This window comes from Cynoglossus semilaevis, chromosome 18, assembly GCF_000523025.1.
Source record: "Cynoglossus semilaevis isolate Cse_v1.0 chromosome 18, Cse_v1.0, whole genome shotgun sequence".
Classification (NCBI taxonomy): Eukaryota; Metazoa; Chordata; class Actinopteri; order Pleuronectiformes; family Cynoglossidae; genus Cynoglossus; species Cynoglossus semilaevis.
Genome location: NC_024324.1, coordinates 7,209,408 through 7,224,659, shown reverse-complemented (window position 1 = coordinate 7,224,659; position 15,252 = coordinate 7,209,408). Strand labels below are relative to the sequence as shown.

The window sequence follows — 15,252 nt, the reverse complement described above, 5'->3', positions numbered from 1 at the left end:
ATGTATGTATATGTATGTCTATATATATGTATGTATATGTATGTATGTATATGTATGTATATATATATGTATGTATATATATATATATATATGTATATTATAATAAAGCCAGAAGCACCGCAGCAATTCCTCCACAAGGGGATTTGATCCAAGACAGAAACATAGGGACTGTATAGTATAGTACTGTATAGTACTGTACAGACGCACACATGAAGGGTAGATTCAGAAGGTCATTTTGCGTGTCAGTAGTGCCATGGCAAATACTGTAATACATATGGAGGTAAGAGTGTGCCATCTGTGTGGCTCTAACAATTTCTCACCTCACTGGTGCACAGCCTAACACCTGAACTCTGCAACATTTCTCCACTCCATCCCATTTTCCCCCAGACTTATCTCACGACGGCCGCTATTCATCTGAGACCCACACTCCATCCTGCCTGACGCCCCGCTCTGCGGCCGGCACATTTGCCTTGAGGGTTTTTTTTTTTTTAAATGCACACACAAATGTATTCTTATTCCCAGAACTGAATAAACGATTTCATATAACACGAGTAATTGCAGCATTTCAAGTGGGTTTTGAATGGAGGGCCTCTGACATCAACAGGCCTTTTGCACAGCTGCTGTTTTGCCGCAGGAAAAGCACAGGTGCTCCTGATAACATTACTAGCAGCTCAGTTCGGTACTTGTAAGTCCGTGTGACAGTAAGCCAGGATGCACTCTGAAAAAAAAATGGATGGAATTCCTTAAGGGAACTCATCATTAATTTAATTTTACACCTGTGCTTTTCTAATTGCAATCTGTCTGAATGGCCGCCATGTGAAAAGGGTCTTTTGACAGTTTGTTACAATAAGTGAGCTGCAGAGATTTCTTTTCAATTTGCACTACATTGAGAAAATGGACACATGGTGAAAATAGGAAGTAAGTGACCCTAAGCGAGGAATCAGTGCCCTGCAATCACCGATAAACATCCCTTATGGCAAAGACGAGGTCGACATACAGAAGCCAGGAATTGAGATTTTATCAAGAGAGAAAACCTGCCTTGGATTTTTTTTTTCTACAGAGGTCCATTTACTGGAAGCAGTGGGACGGTTGAAGAAATGTGAAAATGTGCTTTGGGAGACACAGTGGACATAAAACTGAGGAGGGGAAGAAATCAAATGAAGGGCACAGAGATTTTAAACTGTGGATGAATGACTATGTTACAGTGTGTTTCACAATTTACTTTGAAGAAGAAAATGAGAAAAGATTCAAATAAAAATATCAAACTTCCAATATTGGACACAATAGGATATTCTAGAATTTCTAAAAAATGACTAGATTTTCCTCAAGATAAGATAAGTCGTAATCAACAGTTGTAAATGTGTCTCAGCTCTGCCATCTCCAGCCGTCCCTTCACCTTAGCTGTGTTTAAATGGTGAGCTATCACATCGTTTTCAACAGCATTTGCTTTATCTTGTTTGGAATTACTGGTGGGAACAGAAGTCAATCCCAGCCGACATGGGGGCAGGGGGGTAAATCCTGACTAGGTGGTCAGTCCGTCACAAGGCTGTGAAGATAAACAATATAGAGAGTTTAAAGTCTAGAATATACCTCCAGTCTGTCTTTAGAGTGTGGGAAGAAATCGGAGTCTCCTGAGAAAACCCTAAATGCAACTCAGGGAGAGGTGATGAAAGTTTTTCAAAGCAATATTATTTTTAGAACTAGGATTTGACGAGATATTTCTTTAAATACAATGAAATACAAAAGTTTGTAATACACAGAAAAATAGTTATTTTGGTCATATTATTGCAAATTTGCAAATTGCAAATTATGATTAAACACAATTAATCGTGATCAATCATGATCAATCTACAACTTCCCTATATTTAATCACATTCATTTTTTTTATTTGTATAGAAATACATAAGGCACTTTTTCTGTGTTTTCAGTTCAGCAAAATGCGTGAGCGTCTGTTTTTGTAAAGCGGCTGAACCTGAAGCAATAATTACCCACTATTGTCAGTGTCCCTGTGGTGTAACATATGCTGTAGACTTTGAAATAATCAATTGTTATGTAGGGGAACAGAGACTTCTTTGACCCCTCTCATACTGTACGTGTGCACCCTTAGGATCAGCAAGACATCAGTGTGGAACTGATGCTGTGATGTTTCTTCTTTTTCTACCGAACCAATAGCAGATTAAGGCAGACTTCAAAACAGCACAGGTTTTGCGTTTGAAGGATAAATATTACAGAACAGGAAGTCTTGTGATCACTCGCAGCTTCCATGTAAAGTGGTTTTCCTAGAGAGGAAAAAGTCACACTGCGTTCGCTTTAGGATAACTTATTGTATTTCTTTCTTGTCAAAAGTGACATAAATATCTTAGTCACACAAATGTGCAGACATTAAAAGTGTCTGGCTTTGATAGGACCTATAAAACAAAAGTTTTCAAATGTTTTTCAAATCACCATAAATCCATCTGCACTAAAATAACTCGCCAGCGGGTCCGGTGATAGCAAAACACAAATGGAGAGCTTGCCTCCCTGACTGTGTCTTCAAGGTTACTGCTGAGCCATTTGTTGCGCATTAGATAATTGACTCCCAGATGAAGGATAAGCATGATTAATGGACAAAGAGAATACATATTCCTCCATATTTCAGTCATGATTAATAGCTGGATAGAGCCAAAGTGATGGCCGTTTTATCTGATTGTACGTCATGCAAAGTAGTCGATCAAGTTTGTGCAATCACTCAACCCTTGTCCCAGCCAAAATGACAAGGGTGAGAGGCTGAGGTTTCTCCCTCCTGGATCTGTGCTGTACATAAAGCTCTTTAAGGCAAGGCTTTATGTGCAGAGCTGCTAAGTCATGATCACCTAAATCACACACACTTCAAACGCATGTGGACCGGCGAGAATAATCCCATGACTCACTGTGGAATTCGTCATATGAAGGTATACAGTAATCTGCTTCACTCCACCTGTATTCAGTATTTGACTCTTTTAATAGTTATTATATTGAATTTTTTTTGTAATATTATTAGTAAAGTTTACGTTTTTATTTTAAGTGCAATTTTCATTGTTCATAAAAGACAGGGTCAACATCCTTAGTCTTACAGAATTATTTTTAGACTTGCCCATTCATTGCCCGCTGCAGCAGCTGAATACCAAGTTCCTTCTTTCCTCTTGTAAATTCAATATTTAGTTTGACCAGTTTATTGACAAGGACAAACCTGAGTTCATTCATGACTTTAGGAAGCACATGTTTTGTATATGTGTGAGAGGCACATTAAATGTATGTAAACATACATATATGTTTAAAGGAATATTGTGATTACAGAAATAAAGGCCTAGACAGTTAGAAGGACCCATTAATGTCATTGAAATAAAGCCCATAAATACCATCTCTGTTGTTCCTATTTTAGTGTTTGATTTCTAGCGTCAGGGTATGTCCTACATTCTAGGACATAAAAACCTTACAAGGACTTTGTAAACTAAAGACCCCCTGTATTACTAATTACAATCATCAATATTCATATTATTTATTAGGAAGTTGGTGTATGCAGGATAATAAGAAACTGACCAACGGCTACTAGAATTCCAAATTGATACGACAACCATCTGCAGTATCCCTCTCCTACTATTGGTTAAAACATTTTCTTGTCTCCTCCAGAGTACTCTGGCTCTATCCAGACTCTAATAACATTCATTTCTTTCACCACCACTGTCTGGTTGCACTCTGCAAATCCCATATGTAGTACTCCACAATTCCATTTTCCCAAATCAGACATATCCATAATGGATGTCTCTGCTCGAAAACTTCATTCCGGCCAAATTCTCACTGCTGGCTTTTATTGTAAACAGCTACCGTCCTCAGCAACGGAGTTACAGTACAATAACTCTTTTACTGTAGGTTACTTACAAAAAGGTATAGCTGTTTTGGGAGTGATGTGTGGAGCAATTAGTGGATTCACAGTGAAGGAGCTGCTGTATATTTCCTAAGTCATGAAAATGGAGCAGGTGTTAAATCTGTTTTTGTGCAAATTAAGACACATTTGTATACATTTATACACAGGCTCGGACCTTTTTTTTTCCACGTGCCTTAAAGGGAAAGTACTGTATACGTTTTAGACTACCTAATGAAGAGGTATTCTGAGGTATTCTATTCCCTTCTCTGACCTGCACGTGGTGCAAAATATGCATTCAATACCCCTGCTCCAAAACAAAAAGGTTTACTGCAATGGCAGATAAGGACTGACATCAGTCTTTACCATAACTTGTACCAATGTTTGGCAGGCTACATTCTGGCCCACGGGCCATAGTTTGCACAGTTAGCATAGTCGTGTATAGAGCTAGGTTTCCTGCCTACCATTCAGAAGGTTCTGGGTCAGTTTACACCCAGACCTCACTGCACCTACGTCACAACCATCATCATCATCATCATCATCATCATCATCATCATCATCATCATCATCATCATCATCATCATCATCATCATCATCATTCTGCTTTAACTTCTATATATATATCTCTCACTCTAAAACATATACACTTTTGGACAGTAAATGTTACTTCACGCTAAATGTTCAACAGTAATCTATGCCTTAAACAGTAGAAAGTATTACATAAAGCAGTACATCTCAGTGTAGTTATTAAAAATCGAAGCCACCATAACAAAAAGCAGCTTGTTCATATTCAGCCATAAGATAATATTATATGAGCAGTTCTTTTCTGTTTGCCTTCACTCTCCGGCTTACTGACACTAATGATGATGCATCATTATTTTACCCTGCAGAGTCAAAACTGCAGAAAGAAATATAATTGGACAGTATCCACATGTTTTTCATCATGTCAAATAACCAGTCGACAACCTTTATATATTGACATAAACAAGCAAAGAGACATGAATGATCGGGAAGACACACAAGAACTAACAAGTAAACGTGTGCTGAACCAAAACAGTCTTATTTACCTATAAAATATTCTCCACACTTATCCTTGCCCATAGTGATTGACAGTATGTTAAAATCCACATCCCTGTGGATATCATTGGCTAGTTCATGAGCCCACACTATATTTCACAATTTACTCAGTAGATGGCAGTACTGTGCAGATTGATTGACAAGTCCACCTTTTAATTGCACAGTGTTAAGTAGGGAGGTCACCAGGGAAGGGGTTTCTAACCCTGAGTCCGAGGGAGTTGGGGACCCCCACGGACCCCCTCTGGCTTACACTGATATTTACTTAACTGAGTTCTTAATCACTTCATAAAATGGATATTTACTTTACTCTAAAATTTACATTAGAACACATCAAGTCGCCCTCTGACCAGTTTTTTTTTTCTTTTCAATAACATGTATTTGCATTTAATCCAATTGTTTTAAAATAAATCCTAAATAAAACAACACTTTTCGGTCAAGCAAGAATAATAAGTTAATTTTAATCTGCGCACACCCGTATGAGGCAGTGATAGCTGAGAATTTACAGCTGATTAAAACCCCCTTTAGTTTTAATAATTAAATAGGATGGAGGGTGGTATTAACTTTTAATTCCTAATCTAAAATTCCCTTTTGGTGACTGATAATGCAGGTCTAAACTCAACATTTGCCAGTGCCACACAGAGACTCCCGAGTTAAAGATTCCTCTTCATGCGTGGATGTGTGTGTGTGTGTTTTCGTCTCCACTCCAGATGCATGTACAATACTCAATTTCAGGCTACAACACAGTCAGCCCAGGCCAGCAGTCATGCCTGCAGGCTACAAAACAAAAGCACACATTGCCCATTTCACACGTAACACCGTTGACTGCTCGCGTATCCTCGCTTTCACTCGGCCTTCCATGAACATTATGAGCGCAGACTTAACAATATCCATCTCGTAACACTCCACTGAATATAGTGCAGCTCGGCTACAAAAGAGACTTTAAAGTTCTACTTATGGGAGTATTGAGCCTGAACTGATTGTGATATAATGTCATTTTATTCCTACATCCTCATTATATTCTCCCTTTTCAGGTTTATCCCATTAAATTACCAAGTTGCTGCAGAAAATGGAGGCTGTCATAGTGTTTAGATCATGGATGTCATTTTATTTTATGGGCTATACAAAGCCCATTTAATCGTAAGTGTGCCTGACCAGTGTAATGGCATAGTAACATATATGAACATTAGCTCAAACAACCTGTGTTAGCGCAAAGTAGTAAAAGAAAAAAAGTAAAAGAAAAAAAATTCAAAAAAGAATATTTAATATATATAAATGTAAAAAGATTTTACTATATAATAACATCAGAAAGGCTGGAAGTGGAACTTTTAACTCTACTAATGTATTAGCTGTTTAGGCACATTTAAAAAAATAAAAAGGAGTCAAGTACTTAGGTCTTGTTGTCCATTTTGGAAATGTATGATTTATGATGCATTAAAAATGACTTTGTGGACGTACACGAGGACTAAATGATTAATATGACACTTCCTTTTTTATTAATAGTCGTTGTAGAATCTATGAGTATATTTAATAACTCTAATTCTTCTTACGGTATCTTTATTTCTCCCCTTAATCACTATGGGATGCCGTTCACAGACAGACAGCAGCCTGTTTGCCCTTACTGAAAAAAAAACAAAAAAACTTTCACACATAAACCTGCTCCAGTTTTTGGTTTGTCCTTGAATAGCCTGAGTGTGATGATCAACATTGGGTTAAGTGTCTGCCCAGTGGCACATTGGCTCACTGCCGATATTAGACCCCCAACCTTCTGTGATTTTACCCTCTGCTCTGCAGGTTCTAGGTTCATACAGTTTGTCTTTATTTTCATAGTGGAAACTGTTAGTAGGAGGAAAAAGTCACTCCTCTGTATCCGCTGTATAGAAACTTTTACTACCAAACCCTGGGCAACCGCTCTCAATAAATATGTTCCTTTGTTGTTAGTGTAGCACTAGAGATTTATAATTCATAATCTAAAGTGTTTATCAGAATAATGTCAAGGGCAGAAAATGCAGCCAATTGGCCAAGAACTCTGACTTTGGAAAAGTCCCTGCGAAAGAGACAGCTTTAGGAAGTAAAACTGTGGGTCTGCACCGAGGCTGAGCTTCAGCTGTAACTGTGGGTTGGAGATACTGTGGTAGAGAGTGGAAACATCATAATGATTGCCACAGTTAATTAAGTAAAACAATATAAAAATAAATAAAAATCATTGACCCCATCATTAGCTGTAGTCATAAAAATGCATTTTGGGATTCAGCCATTTTTCAAGCAAGCCTGGACGTGTCTAACAGTCGCTTAGAAAAATAAAAAATAAAAAAAGAAGGAATTCAGTAACGAGGAAGAAAATTACGAGCACTTTAATACCTGCTGAGGTTTCAGGTCAACGCAAAAAAAAAAGAAAACTAAACTAAACCCCTGCAGCTCTACAGTTTTCCTTCATGAAAGTAATTACTCCACTCTCAGACTTTTATTGTCTTTAATAGTTCAGGAAAACCATGTTCCTCAAGCATAACCTCCTCCCCATTAGTCTTAATTGTTTCCTGACAGTTCTTTCTTCTTCCTGTCAGCTGTGTGCTACTGGGAGCATAACCCAAAGCTTTAAGCATAGGCAAAGCTCACTCTTTGTGATGAGACTTGTTTTTTTATACTTTGCTTCCAAGTAAACAGAATCAAACATTTATGAGAATTTTATGCAAGGCATCAGTCTGTGGCTTCTTCATCGGGGATATAATTTGTCTCCTACTTCACTCAACCTGTGTCTGCTGTAGCCAATGGGTTCACAGCAGCAGTACCTTGTTAAGTCACTAGTACTACTGTAGTACTATCTACTGTATTATTTCATTAATCATCTACCTGCACCCTTGGAGACCTGCAGGAAGGATGGGGTACTGGAAGCAACCCCCCGCAGCTATGGGGTGAAGATGAACAACCATCACACTCACACTTTACCGATGGTTGAACTAGAGCCTCTGATCAACCTAAGACTGCATGTTTTTGGACTTCCAATCTCTATACCAGGGGTTTACCAACTATACTTGTCAGAGGGCCAAAATGCTTCTGTACAGACAGGTTGGGGACCAGGCACTCAAAAAAATATATAAATAAAATAGCATTTCGATGGATGGATAAACAGATAGATAGATAGAGAGAGAGAGAGAGAGAGAGAGAGAGAGAAAGATGTTCTTCATTGATCCCAGGCTGGGAAAATACAGTGTAACAGCAGCATTAGCATACTGAGACAATCAGAAACAACGAGGTAATTAGAAAAAGCACAACCCAAACAATTTATGGTACTATGGTACTTACTCACTTTTCTCAACCTCCCTTACACACCCGGCAACAGCTGAGTCGTCAGAAAACTTCTGCAGGAGATATGACTCAGAGTTGTACCGAGAGTCAGTGGTGTATAGGGTGAAGAGGAAGGGGGTATAGTATAGTATAGTATAGTATAGTATAGTATAGTATAGTATAGTATAGTACACGTGTATAGGTCTTAGGAGCTTCACAAAGTTTGGAGTCCAGTCGTGGACCAGTCGTGGAACGCTAGAATAATTCTTGTTTTCTTTTTAGACTTTTCTTTCTGGTAAAAGAATATGTCCGGTGATGATTGACTACATATTTCACAAACCTAATTCTTCAGCCAACACCATCAGACTCAAAGTGGACAAACAGGCTGAATCTCTCCCTCCTGCTCTCTCTCTCTCTCTCTCTCTCTCCTCTCCCTTCCTCTCTCTTTCCTAGGCCCGCTCTCCCCCCCCCCGCCCCCCCCCCCCCCCCCCCCCCCCCCCGCCCCGCTCTGTGAGGGCTTAAGTTGATACGGAGCCATCAATTCCATTAAGTACTGGCCTGATATACAAAACTAAAGCTCCTGTTTAGAACACGTCTCTGAACCGATAAGAGTTGGCCAGGAAATGGACTGACTTGTAATTCATGATATGTCACAGTCTCAAAGTTCGCCTGCCCACCTTCTCCCCACAGATAACTCCAGACAGTTCTACTTTGTGACTTAATTACAGGAGGTGGTAAGTCTGAGATAAAGTCCTCTCTTACAGGGGGGATTTGGCTCTTTCTGGAGACTTCAAGCACAAAAATAGTAGGTCTGGGCAAATACTAAATGCTCCTATTGATTTCTTCAAATTGTTGTTATAAAAGTGGACGTGCCTTTCATGGTTTCCCCTCTATTGACTTTATAAAGAATGTGACTTGTTATATCACGCGCTGCAACGCCGAGCCAAGTGTCTTTCTCTAATAGAGCAAACAATGTCCCAGTGACAATGCTATTACGCTGATAAGTAGCGAGTACAATAGTTAATATGCTGGTGAAAAATGTCTTCCTTTCACGGCTGCATAATACAGCTTGTTAATGAGCGCTTAACATCGTTGTAAATAAATATACAGTTCACGTGACGCCGAGCCTCACCTGCTTTTCAGTAGTCTGCAGTCAAGGTCGCTGGATCCACAGAAGTCCCGCACAACCAAGATTCCAAACAAGGTCTACTCTGTGGGTGCCGAGGTCGGAACAGGAATGAAGTAATACCCCCAGGAGGCAGTAAGGTAGGTCGAGGCAAGGTTGATGCTGAGGCGCCGCATTCTGATGAGCGCTGGGGGCAACTGGCAGTGCCAGGTCTGAGTGACATTCAGGACTTTATTTTCCTGTCTGAAAGGTGATTCAAAATCTTAGCAATATTTTTTAAAGCACGTACAATCAAAGTCTTGGAATCCTATTTTAGCATTTTTTAGATATCGAGATATCCTCTCGATTCCTTACAGTTAGGGCTTCTCACATTTACCTCATTTACAGTCCGGGCAGAAAAAAGACGTTTTTTTAAACCATCAGCTGCAGTCCGTAGAGGGTTGTTGCTGTGACCAAGGTCTGTGGGCCAGTGGCACACACCATCTGTGCTGGCAGGAGATACAAAATGTCCCATCACCTCGGTTCAAGCAAAGAGAAAAGCCCCCGCTTCAGGCAAATTGACCAGGAATGTCACAGTGGTGTCTGATTTTGCTCTAGCTAATTATTTACCCCAGAAAAAGGTGGCAAAAAAGAGAGGAAAGAGAGCAAACATTTCCTGCAGGAGCTTGTCTAGCAAAGTTCAGAAAGACAATAACTATAAATATCCTTACCACGCTTTAAGTCTTTTAGAGACACAATAAGAAAGTTTGAGCTCCATTAGTTTAACTATGTTAAGGCTCCTGGAAATAAGTCTAACAAACATTTGAACTGACATCAGATTAAAATATGACAATGTTGCATAGCAGGTCATTTCAAAGCTGATTGGAAGAAAGAGATGCACCAGAGCATATGGTGAAAATGTCAACCTCCAATTCCACAGGCACACGTTAGTACAATAAATATTCTACAATCTCACATTGCGCATAAACTAACCAGCTGAATATTATAGCGTCCAGGTTCTGCAAATGTTGTCCTTAAAGAGTATCATCCTGCATTTTAAGTTCTGGGTCAGACATACTTTCCTCACCCTGTTTTGCAGATGGTGATTAAATCTTTAATTGTCAGGGGGAGGTGGGACTGCAGAGCAGCGAGAGCAAAAACTGGCAAACAGATTTTTAATTATGGCCCACTAAATTAAGACACCCAGATTCAGTCTCATATCTCTGGCTGATCTATTCCTCCTCCCTCTCCCTCTCCCTCGTTTCCTCCCCTTCTCTCTCCTCACTCTAGTGCCCCGAGGCTCTGATTGTATTACTCATTCACAGAGATCATCAGTCATTTTCCAGTGACTGTACAACATGACCACATATCATACAGCCCGGGAATGAATGTGTGAGGGACAAAGAGGTTCAGAGTTGGGGCAGACTGGTGGGGGTGATGGGGGTGTCAGACGCAGCCAAGGAAGAAAAAAAATTAAATCCATATCTGAGAATTCCACCACTGTATTATTTTGCAAAAGACTTAAATAACTAAGTTTCTTGTTGAGCAGAAACTGAGATTTCACCATCAGTTAAGTCTACATTATGGACCGGTTCACTTCTTAGGATGACCGCGGCAGGAAACTAAGACATCAAGCTTTGACATGTGACACTCGGCAAAACCCCGAGTGGATATTGTTTGTGGGGAAAAAAAAACAGCGACGTCCTTTGTGGCTCACTCAACCCCACAGGCTGACTATAATTAAAAAATATCAGGGTGCTGTCAATGTGTCTGAAATGTAATATCCTGGACAGAGCTGATTTTCCCTCTCTCTCTGTTCATGCATCTGTCAGCTTTTATGACAAGTCTGCCGCTGTGGCATCAACATGTAATACAGGCATCCATCTGACACACACATACATGTGTCTTTCTCTTCTGTTCTGTATGTATGAAGCCACTGCAGTGCTCCCTTCAACACACACACACACACAACCGGATAGACATAATGAGAGCTGCTTTGCCAGATGCCTAATTATGGGGCTTTAAAAATTAAGCTTTGTTGTCAGTGTGTACTTACTCTGCATCAGGTGACTCGGGGACACCGTGACTCACACTCAGTTTAACAAGGTAATCTTTGTTTAACACTGAGGATTACATCCTGTCACTTACTTCAACTAGTCAAGCCCAAAAGTCTTAGTTACCTCTGATCGTTAATGTTACGTAGCCAGGGCGACATTCCCGCCTTAGCAACACATTAAGTAAAATGTGCGGGAAGGTTTTATCTTCATTTACCTGCCGCTCTCTTATTTTACAAGGCCGTTTTCCTTAAGTTTGTTTTGTTTCACGGGAACAACCCTGTAACTTTGACTGTCTAACTCATTAGTTAAACACATGATTAATTTTTATCGTAGTTTCTACTTAAATTTATAAAGGGTTGGTTCCTACTAGGTACTTGAGTTGTTCTTTTTAGAGTCACTGAAAATATTGTAGCGGGACTCCAAGAGGCTCAGCAGGGTACTGCAAAGTCGGATACAGACCAACAACAGGAAAGTAGAAGTGCGTTCACCTGCATCCTGCTGGTGCTGCGTCTTTATGGCACTCACTAAAAACAAAATGGCCCGGACATAAAAGTTATTTTATTATTTCCATTAGGTGAATTAAAGTTTCGATTTTATTTATCGCACCGAACTGAATCCTGAATTACTTTACTTATTCCATCCAATTTTTTTTTCTAATTCTCATGACTAGTTTTTGCTCAGTGATTCTTATAATCATCATATTTATGGCCTCTGCATTATCATTCATCCAATAAGAACTGCAGCCAATCCCAGCAGTGAACAGGCGGAGACAGGATACACCCTGAACTGTGGGTCAGTCCACGTCAAGGTCAAATTCAGTCCTATTCAAAACAACCATTCAGACTTGGACTTATTGCTGTGGTCAGTCAAAGGAGGCTGGCCGCCTCCTCCCCCAAACACAAACTGACACAAACAAGCAAACATACAGAAAGACCACGAGTTACTATCATAAAACTGTCAGGTGCGTTACCATTGGTTTAATACTCAATTTCCAGTTGAATTTCTTTCCAGGTAAAGACTGAACAACAGTGACCTGTTTTGAAGGGAAACCAGAGCAAACTTCAGGAAGTAGAGAAAAAAATAAATAAAATCCACCAATTTGTACGTAGCTGTCACGAAGCAGCTGAACATGAGGGAGGGAAATGTTGTTTTTAACAGACAGCATGAGCACAGGCTGACACAGAGCTTGGTTCATCACTGTGGTCATTAAGCAGACTGTAATGGGCCATGATAGAGGCTGTTCTGCTCTGGTGCCAGGGCAGCGGACCTGTGGATCACACCGCCATTATCGTCCATCGGATCGCACTATTATGCCCTTGATGGAGGAGAACTGAGGATGGAGCTGCGGGGAGGCTGGAAATGGTAAAAGCAAAATGCAGCTGCAGAGCACAAACAAGTCGCACATACGGAAACTCACGTACACACACGTTACCGTGAAATGACGTCCATGTGAATTAACAAGTAGTGACATCTGGCACCAGCCTCATCTCTCAGTTTAATATGTTGCACCTTTGTGTATGACGGGCTTTTCCTTTTCCTCAATAAGTTTATTTCACCGGGGGGACGGTAAAGGTCACGCATATCTGCATGCAGCAGGAAAAGTTGAACATGCGGGATCATGAAGGAATGATGAAACAACGACGGTGAGTGAGAGGATGACAGAAATGCAGTCTCGGCTACACGAGCTAATCACAGTAAATGTCAACGCGGCCCCTCACTCCTGTCATTCCTTCCATATTTATTTCATTTCCTGCCATGCCCTTGTCTGTCTGAGTGACTTCCTGACAAGATGAAATGTGTGTGTGTTTTTTTCACATGTCTAATGAGGCAGCCTTCATAAAAAAAACATGTAGCAAAAAGCTAAAATGTAGCCAAAGGTTGAATACCTGAGAGATGTGAAAATATTTTACTAACAAATGTATAAACAATATATTGGCACTAAATGGTTAAAAATTGCCCATGGTCTATGTGAAAAATTATAAGATGCATTTTTGGAGAAATGCAACTAAAAGTGATTTTCTTTCTCTTTCTTTCTTCTGTGATACTTTTCAATGCTAGTGTTGCACTGCAAACCAGGACTGAGAAAAACTGAAGTATAGATCACTGTAATACAGCACTTTTTGAAGCAGCTTTCACTTTTTGTGGACACAAGTCAAAAAAAAAAAAACACATCCAAACCTCTCGTGACCCTGCATCCCCTGAAGTTATCTGATGTCAAAGTTTGTGATGGCCATGTAGCCAGCAGATATCACAACACTCATTAATCTTAGAGTGACTTCCCTGGTGAGAGCCAGGGAATTGTAGCCGGTTCTGTCTCTCTCTACATCTACAGAGTGTTCGGACCCCACTGCCAGCAGCGGTCCGAAGTCCACCACAGCTCTAGGACAACACACACTCACCGACTGCATGGCAGTTAGATGGACAAACAGAGTGGGGGGTCAAAATGATGAAACCCAATAGTGGCTGATTTCCAAAGCTGTGGGTGAACACTTTGTGTAAAGGTTGGGTATGCAGGAGGAGCAGATGTGATTTTCGACTCTTCCAAAGGAGTGTCATAAGCTGGTAGCTTTCAGGGTAAGAGATTATTCATTTAATTCTCTCCTCCCTCATGCCGTCTGCGTCATCTGTTTCCCCCACTCTTTCTACTTAGGCCTCTATCAACTGCACAACAAGTGTGTCTGTTCGCCAGCCGAACAATCAGAAAAGTAGGCCAAAACATGTCACTAATTGTAATCATTTGGCCACTGCCAGTTGGTTGCAGACAGTAATTAAGTTTCAAGAAACAACCTAATTTCATACACACAGCCAGTGTAACCCTGAATAAATATTCATGTGGTGGTGAGAACAGGCTGTTTCTGGAGTATATAAATTACCAGCCTGTTTTTCTATCTCAAAAGAGCCTTTGCAATAATATGCAAATGCATATTATACATACGTATATATGTGTATCTATATATGTCTGTATATTCATAAGTTCCCATATTAGTCAACAAAGTACTGCTTGCCTTGATAGAATCACCTCATCTATTCACTATGTTGAGGATAAGAAGAGTCCCTTGGAACAAGGTACAAAAATGATTAGTGAATACCAAACTTGTACATCCAGAGATAGAGCGTCCAAGACAATACAACAGTACTGCTAAGAATAGTAAGTCATTTTCTGAGGGTGAGGTCATCAAAGAGTGCTCGGTCCACGCTGCTGCACTAATAGACCTGAGGAGAATTTGAAAATGTGCTGCTGTCCAAACGAACCGTGACAAGAAGGATCTTGAAAAAATTCAGGGGAAATCTAGAAATTCAGCTAGACAGTAAGCTAGTCAGACACTAGTTTCTTCTTGGTACGATCTACGATGAGGCAAAGTATATATATATATATATATATATATGTATATATATATATATATATACATATATATATATATATATATATATACATATATATACAGGCCTCCTACTGTTTTCCAACTGCAACTGATTGTCTCTTGATATTATTTTTGTGCAAATTTTTTAAATATATATTTATTATTATATTACACTATATATTAATAAACAATTTAGTAATTTAAAATTGGTGTGCATAGTTAACTATTTATAATCTACTGAGCTATACAAGATAAATATATGCAACAAATATTGAAATTCGGGGTGTCTGCATGTAGAAGTGAATACAGATGGTGACAAATGTACTGCAGCTGCTGTGGTTACACCAGTGGTCGACGAGCGAACCCTTGAAAAGTCTCATCGAGAAAGCCATTAACGGAGCTATGATGCTTGTCATCCCGCATTTGATCAATGCCCCGGATTTTAAAGCCTCTTTTAAAATGTCAGATCTGCTTAATATCACATTATTC

General features: G+C 39.8%; 1 protein-coding gene across 1 annotated transcript in view; it reads right to left on the bottom strand.

Annotated features, from left to right (window-relative positions):
- Positions 1-15,252, bottom strand: part of col9a2 (procollagen, type IX, alpha 2) — a 129,624-nt gene that overhangs the window by 89,195 nt on the left and 25,177 nt on the right. The window contains exons 14-15 of the mRNA XM_025065342.1: positions 9,742-9,853; positions 9,372-9,608 (exon numbers count right to left, since the gene is read on the bottom strand). The gene's annotated coding sequence lies outside the window, so the exon portion shown is untranslated. The remainder of the gene's footprint in view (positions 1-9,371; positions 9,609-9,741; positions 9,854-15,252) is intronic.